Below are 8477 nucleotides of genomic sequence, written 5' to 3' on the forward strand. Positions count from 1 at the left end.
TCCCCTTAGAATCTTTCTTCCTCTTTGGAATGAAATGATCCTGGATCTTCTGGATTATGCCCAGAGATTCCTGCCATTGCTGTTCCACCATCATTCCTGCTAGGATCCTTTTCCAGGCGATCTTGGTCAGCTCCTCTCTCATGCCTTCATAGTCCCCCTTGTTCAACTGCAACACTGACACTACTGATTTAACCTTATCCATCTCAATTTGCAGATTAAAACTTATCATATTATGGTCATTACCTCTTCGCGGTTCCTTTACCTTGAGTTCCCTTATTAAATCTGGTTCATTAGACAACACTAAATCCATTTCCTGTGAATTTCCTTCAGTTCCTCCATAACCTTTCAAGTCCATTGACCCTTCACTCCATTCAGGTCCTGTCTAGCACATCTGGGAGATTGTGTCTTCCTTAGTGAAAACACAAGTCCGGGAGCAGAGCAAGGACGCCCGTTGGCTGAGCACTAAAGTAAGAGCCAATCACAGTTGAGCAGGCAGTTTAAAAAGAGCGCCAAAAGGAAGCTAGTAGTCAATTTCAAAAGTCCGGGAGCAGAGCAAGGACGCCCGTTGGCTGAGCACTAAAGTAAGAGCCAATCACAGTTGAGCAGGCAGTTTAAAAAGAGCGCCAAAAGGAAGCTAGTAGTCAATTTCAAAAGTCCGGGAGCAGAGCAAGGACGCCCGTTGGCTGAGCACTAAAGTAAGAGCCAATCACAGTTGAGCAGGCAGTTTAAAAAGAGCGCCAAAAGGAAGCTGGTAGTCAATTTCAAAAGTCCGGGAGCAGAGCAAGGACGCCCGTTGGCTGAGCACTAAAGTAAGAGCCAATCACAGTTGAGCAGGCAGTTTAAAAAGAGCGCCAAAAGGAAGCTAGTAGTCAATTTCAAAAGTCCGGGAGCAGAGCAAGGATGCCCGTTGGCTGAGCATTAAAGTAAGTGCTAGTTTAAGTGAGAAGTCAGGTAAATTGGACAATCAGGCAATTTAATTGGTAATATAAGCAATACTTGCAAAAGGGTGCAGCCCTGTTCAGGTGCAGCCCAGTGAGGGAAGTGCCCAGTGAGAAAAGTGCGAGTCTTTGGCTGCGAGTCTTCGGCGAGGAGGCTGAGGTGAGGAGGATACCATTGTTTTAAGCCAGAGCTGGTTATAGGCACAAGGTGATGGCGGAAAAGTTGGTGCAGTGTGTTTCCTGCAGGATGTGGGAAGACAGGGACGTCGCGGGAGCTTCTGGGAGCTACACCTGCAAGAACTGTGTCCAGGTGCAGCTCCTGAAGGGACATGTGGTGGAGTTGCAGAGGCAGTTCGATGACCTCAGGGCCATCCGAGAATGCGAGAGTTTCCTCGACAGGACCTATTGTGAGGCTGTCACGCCAAGGGTCCAGGTCGAGCGAAGGTGGGAGACTGTTTCCGGGGGGAGTGGACGTGGACTACAGGAGACCCCAGTGGCTGTGCCTATTGCAAATAGGTATACCCTCTTGGGAACTGTCGGGGCAGAAGATGTTTCCAGTCCGAGTGGCGGACCTGTTGGCAAGGATACTCGACAGGGGAGACCGAAGTCTGGAAGAGCCGTAGTGGTCGGTGACTCCATTGTCCGAGGGACGGACAGAAGATTCTGTGGCAGCAGGAGGGACTTGAGGATGGTCTGTTGCCTCCCTGGTGCCAGGGTTCAACACATCACGGACCGGCTTCAGAAAATCCTAGTGAGGGAAGGCGATCAACCTGAAGTCGTTGTGCACGTGGGCACGAATGACGTCGGGCGGAAGAGGAAGGAGGTGCTACAGCGGGAGTTTAGAGAGTTGGGAAAAGCGCTGAGAAGTAGGAAGTCGAAGGTGGTTATCTCTGGACTGCTACCGGTACCTCGTGCTGGTGAGGCCAGGAACAGAGAGATAGAGGGTATGAATTTATGGCTGAGGGGCTGGTGCAGAGAGCAGGGATTTAGATTTCTGGACCACTGGGATCTCTTCTGGGCTAGGGGTGACTTGTACAAAAGGGACGGGTTGCATCTTAACAGCAGGGGGACAAACATTCTGGCAGGCAGGTTTGCTAGTGTGACACCTGTGGCTTTAAACTAAGTAGTGGGGGGGAGGGGTTAACAAATTGTGAATATGAAGATGAGGTCAAAGGGAATACAGGAGATATTGCAAAAGACTCTCGGAAGAATGGGAACAGAAGTTCTAGAGCGGAAAAGAAATTAAGGGCAGGGCCAATTGTGAACGATGTGAGAGAGGAGGTAAATACAGAAGTTAAAGTGTTGTACTTAAATGCGCGTAGTATAAAAAATAAAGCGGATGAGCTTGAGGCTCAGTTAGTCATGGGCAAGTATGATGTTGTAGGGATCACTGAGACATGGTTACAAGAGGACCAGGGCTGGGAACTGAATATTCAGGGGTACACAACGTATAGAAAAGACAGACAGGTGGGCAGAGGGGGTGGGGTTGCTCTGATGGTAAGGAATGATATTCATTCCCTTGCAAGGGGTGACATAGAATCAGGAGATGTTGAATCAGTATGGATAGAAATGAGAAATTGTAAGGGTAAAAAGACCCTAATGGGAGTTATCTATAGGCCCCCAAACAGTAGCCTCGACATAGGGTGCAAGTTGAATCAGGAGATAAAATTGGCGTGTCAAAAATGTAATGCTACGGTGGTTATGGGAGATTTCAACATGCAGGTAGACTGGGAAAATCAGGTTGGAAATGGACCCCAGGAAAGAGAGTTTGTAGAGTGCCTTCGAGATGGATTCTTAGAACAGCTTGTACTGGAGCCTACCAGGGAGAAGGCAATTCTGGATTTAGTGTTGTGTAATGATCCTGATCTGATAAGGGGACTAGAGGTAAAAGAGCCATTAGGAGGCAGTGATCACAACATGATAAGTTTTACTCTGCAAATGGAAAGGCAGAAGGGAAAATCGGAAGTGTCGGTATTACAGTATAGCAAAGGGGATTACAGAGGCATGAGGCAGGAGCTGGCCAAAATTGATTGGAAGGAGGCCCTAGCAGGGAAGACGGTAGAACAGCAATGGCAGGTATTCCTGGGAATAATGCAGAGGTTGCAGGATCAATTTATTCCAAAGAGGTGGAAAGACTCTAAGGGGAGTAAGAGACACCTGTGGCTGACGAGGGAAGTCAGGGACAGCATAAAAATTAAGGAGAGGAAGTATAACATAGCAAAGAAGAGTGGGAAGACAGAGGATTGGGACTCTTTTAAAGAGCAACAAAAGTTAACTAAAAAGGCAATACGGGGAGAAAAGATGAGGTACGAGGGTAAACTAGCCAATAATATAAAGGAGGATAGCAAAAGTTTTTTTAGGTACGTGAAGAGGAAAAAAATAGTCAAGGCAAATGTGGGTCCCTTGAAGACAGAAGCAGGGGAATTTATTATGGGGAACAAAGAAATGGCAGACGAGTTAAACCGTTACTTTGGATCTGTCTTCACTGAGGAAGATACACACAATCTCCCAAATGTTCTAGGGGCCGGAGAACCTAGGGTGATGGAGGAACTGAAGGAAATCCACATTAGGCAGGAAATGGTTTTGGGTAGACTGATGGGACTGAAGGCTGATAAATCCCCAGGGCCTGATGGTCTGCATCCCAGAGTACTTAAGGAGGTGGCTCTAGAAATAGTGGAAGCATTGGAGATCATTTTTCAATGTTCTATAGATTCAGGATCAGTTCCTGTGGATTGGAGGATAGCAAATGTTATCCCACTTTTTAAGAAAGGAGGGAGAGAGAAAACGGGTAATTATAGACCAGTTAGTCTGACATCAGTGGTGGGGAAGATGCTGGAGTCAATTATAAAAGACGAAATTGCTGAGCATTTGGATAGCAGTAACGGGATCATTCCGAGTCAGCATGGATTTACGAAGGGGAAATCATGCTTGACAAATCTACTGGAATTTTTTGAGGATGTAACTAGGAAAATTGACAAGGGAGAGTCAGTGGATGTGGTGTACCTCGACTTTCAGAAAGCCTTCGACAAGGTCCCACATAGGAGATTAGTGGGCAAAATTAGGGCACATGGTATTGGGGGTAGGGTACTGACATGGATAGAAAATTGGTTGACAGACAGAAAGCAAAGAGTGGGGATAAATGGGTCCCTTTCGGAATGGCAGGCAGTGACCAGTGGGGTACCGCAAGGTTCGGTGCTGGGACCCCAGCTATTTACAATATACATTAATGACTTAGACGAAGGGATTAAAAGTACCATTAGCAAATTTGCAGATGATACTAAGTTGGGGGGTAGTGTGAATTGTGAGGAAGATGCAATAAGGCTGCAGGGTGACTTGGACAGGTTGTGTGAGTGGGCGGATACATGGCAGATGCAGTTTAATGTAGGTAAGTGTGAGGTTATTCACTTTGGAAGTAAGAATAGAAAGGCAGATTATTATCTGAATGGTGTCAAGTTAGGAGGAGGGGGAGTTCAACGAGATCTGGGTGTCCTAGTGCATCAGTCAATGAAAGGAAGCATGCAGGTTCAGCAGGCAGTGAAGAAAGCCAATGGAATGTTGGCCTTCGTAACAAGAGGAGTTGAGTATAGGAGCAAAGAGGTCCTTCTACAGTTGTACCGGGCCCTGGTGAGACCGCACCTGGAGTACTGTGTGCAGTTTTGGTCTCCAAATTTGAGGAAGGATATTCTTGCTATGGAGGGCGTGCAGCGTAGGTTCACTAGGTTAATTCCCGGAATGGCGGGACTGTCGTATGTTGAAAGGCTGGAGCGATTGGGCTTGTATACACTGGAATTTAGAAGGATGAGGGGGGATCTTATTGAAACATATAAGATAATTAGGGGATTGGACACATTAGAGGCAGATAACATGTTCCCAATGTTGGGGGAGTCCAGAACAAGGGGCCACAGTTTGAGAATAAGGGGTAGGCCATTTAGAACGGAGATGAGGAAGAACTTTTTCAGTCAGAGGGTGGTGAAGGTGTGGAATTCTCTGCCTCAGAAGGCAGTGGAGGCCAGTTCGTTGGATGCTTTCAAGAGAGAGCTGGATAGAGCTCTTAAGGATAGCGGAGTGAGGGGGTATGGGGAGAAGGCAGGAACGGGGTACTGATTGAGAGTGATCAGCCATGATCGCATTGAATGGCGGTGCTGGCTCGAAGGGCTGAATGGCCTACTCCTGCACCTATTGTCTATTGTCTATTGTCTATTGTCAAAGTACCTGTTCAACTCATCTGCCATTTCCTTGTTCCCCATAATAAATTCACCTGTTTCTGTCTTCAAGGGACCCACATTTGTATTAACTAATTTTTTTCCTCTTCACATACTGAAAGCTTTTACTATCCTCCTTTATATCCTTGGCTATCTTACCTTTGTACTTCATCTTTTCTCCCTGTATTGCCTTTTTAGTTACCTTCTGTCGATCTTTAAAAGTTTCCCAATCCTCTGGCTTCCTGCTCATCTTTGCTATGTTATATGTCTTCTCTTTTATTTTTATACTGTCCTTGACTTCTCTTGTCAGCCACGGTCACCTCTTATTCCCCATAGAATCTTTCTTCCCCTTTGGAATGAAATGATCCTGCATCTTCTGGATTATTCTCAGAAATACCTGCCATTGCTGTTCCACCGTCGTCCCTGCTAGGGTCCCTTCCCAGTCAACTTTGGCCAGCTCCTCCCTCATGCCTCCATGGTCCCCTTTGTTCAACTGAAATATTGACACTTCCGATTTTACCTTCTCCCTCCCAAATTGCTGATTAAAACTTATATTATGGTCACTACCTCCTAATGGTTCCTTTACCTTGAGTTTCCTTATCAAATCTTATCCCTTAAAAATAAATTGTGTTTTAACCACGTAATACAAATAGTGTTCCATAAGTTATCACTCGGTCAGAGCAGAACAACTTGCATTGGATTGAGTAGCCACGGGTCAAAGGGAGTAGACAGGAGGTGAAGTGGGTATTGGGGAGAAGGGGCAGTTGGTGGGGTGGTGCAGGAGGAATCATTTTAATCACAGCTCATTGTGCTTATTTATACAACTCACTCCCCAAAGAGCAAAGGTTTCTTACTTTCCTGGTTTTTATCAAGTCAAAATCCCAAATCTCTTGAACCAACACAATTTAAGTCCATTTAGTTATCATTACATTCACTCAAAATAAACATTCACTATTTAGCATTTCCCCTTATCTTAAACCTTGCCTGATTAAAAACAGGCACTTTTTCCTTAGAGGCACATGGACATTCTTGCAGATGCTGGAACCTTGAGCACAATACAAAGTGCTGGAGGAAGAGAGTGGGTCAGGCAGCATCTGTGGAGGAAACATGCAGGTGCCTTTTCGAATCAGGCTGAAGAATCCTGACCCGAAGCATCACTTGTCAATTCCCTACAAAGATGCTGCCTGCCCACTCTGTTCCTCCAGCAATTTGTATTTCGACCTTTTATTCATGCCCTTTTAAAGGCATTGCAATCCAACATTATCAAAGACAATAAAGCACATTTCTCTTTGATACTCTTACCAAGCTCCAGAACACCTGCCTTACCCCCCTGCCATTTAATCATGGCTGATCTATCTCTCCCTACAAACCCCATTCTCCTGCCTTCTCCCTCTAACCCCTGACACCCATATTAATCAAGAATCTGTCCACCTCTGCCCTACATCAGTGGTCTCCCTTTCGAAGTGTACATAGAATGCATTGAACTCGCCCGGGAATGATGCTCACTGTCACTTGAGCGGCCACTTGCTTTCTCCATGTAGGAAGTCATGGTGTGGAAGCTTGCCTTGCCACAGCTGCAGAACACCCGTCTCGCCCACCAATTTAGAGCAAAAGTGTCTCTTTGTCTTTTTTCATAGCCTTAGAGGACTGTGCTTCCTGCATGAATCTGCATCGCCAAACTTGAATGCTTGATGTGACTCATCCAAGGTTTCTGGGTTTGGTGGAAACACACTCCTCCAATTGGTACCAACCGTGGCATATTCATTATGGTTCACTGCCAAGTCGGTAGACTGGGTGATTCTCAACACACTGAACAACACTGAATATAGAACAGTACAGCAGAGGAACATGCCCTTTGTCCCACTATGTCCAAGCAGAACATTACACCCCCCTCTTCTGAGTCCTCATGCCCCCCCCCTCTTCTGAGTCCTCATGGCCCCCTCTTCTCTGAAGTCCTCATGGCCCCCATCTCCTCTGAACATCCACCTTTCCCCCACCAGACATCGCCTTGGCCTCCATCTACTCGCCTGCCCTCATCCGACCCCAACCCCCACACTTGCCGTGTGTTCACCATCCCCCCTGACCTCCCCTTTCAGATACCGAACGGTCTGTCCTCAACAGAGGGCTTAACTTTGCTCCCCTCTGCCCCCAACCTCAGCGAGTTCCGGGTCCGCCATGACGTGGAGCTCTTCTTCCGTCGCCTCTGCCTCCGGGCCTTTTTCCATGGGAAGGAGTCCTCACCCCCCAGTGATGACCCCTCCCGTCTCCAGCGGAACCCCCTCCTCTTGGACTCCCCCGGCTGGCCATCTACCTTCATTAGACCTTAATGAAGTGGGACATTAACCACCTCAAACTTTCCACTCCCCTGACTTTACTATCCTATCTTTACTATGGATGTCCAGGCACTCTACACCTCCACCCCCCCACCAGGAGGGTCTTAAAGCTCTCCGTTTCTTCCTCGACCGCACAACCAGCCAATTTCCATCTACCAATACTCTCCGCCGAGCAGAGCTGGTCCTGACCCTCAACAACTTCTTTGACTCCTCCCACTTCCTCCAAATCCAAGGAGTAACTATGGGCACTCGCATGGGCCCTAGCTATACCTGCCTCTTTGTCGGGTACGTCGATCAATCCCTGTTCTAGGCGTATGCTGGACCTATCCCCGAACTCTACCTCCGCTACATTGACGACTGCATTGGTGCTACCTCCTGTACCCATGCAGAACTCACTGACTTCATAAATTTCATCACTAATTTCCATCCTGCTCTTAAATTTACTTGGACCATCTCCGACATCTCCCAACCGTTTCTGGATCTTGCCATCTCTATCACAGGAGACAGGCTTGTGACCGACATCTACTACAAACCTACTGACTCCCACAGCTATCTGGACTACACTTCATCCCACTCTGTTTCCTGTAATAACTATATCCTACTCCCAATTCCTCCGTCTACGCCGCATCTCCGCCCAGGATGAGGTGTTCCATACAAGGGCATCAGAGATGTCCTAATTCTTAAGGGAACTGGGGTTCCCCTCTTCCTTTATAGATGAGGCTCTCACTAGGGTCCCCTCAATATCCCGCAGCTCCGCTCTTGCTCCCCCTCTTCGTAACAAGGACAGAGTCCCCCTTGTCCTCACCTTCCACCCTATCAGCCTTCGCATACAACATATTACCCACCAACATTTCCGCCACCTCCACCGGGATCTACTGGCCACAACCCATCTCCACCCCTTTCTGCTTTCCGCAGAAACCGTTCCCTCCAAAACTCCCTAGTCCACTCATCCATTCCCACCCAAACCACCCCTTCCCAAAGTACTTTCCCCTGCAACTGCAGGA

General features: G+C 47.4%; 1 protein-coding gene across 1 annotated transcript in view; it reads right to left on the reverse strand.

The window, feature by feature from the left end:
• The window catches only part of bmp6 (bone morphogenetic protein 6), a 133270-nt gene that overhangs the window by 80099 nt on the left and 44694 nt on the right, over window positions 1-8477 (reverse strand). The gene's annotated exons all lie outside the window — the stretch shown is intronic.

This window comes from Rhinoraja longicauda, chromosome 4 (assembly GCF_053455715.1).
Source record: "Rhinoraja longicauda isolate Sanriku21f chromosome 4, sRhiLon1.1, whole genome shotgun sequence".
NCBI classification, from domain to species: Eukaryota; Metazoa; Chordata; class Chondrichthyes; order Rajiformes; family Arhynchobatidae; genus Rhinoraja; species Rhinoraja longicauda.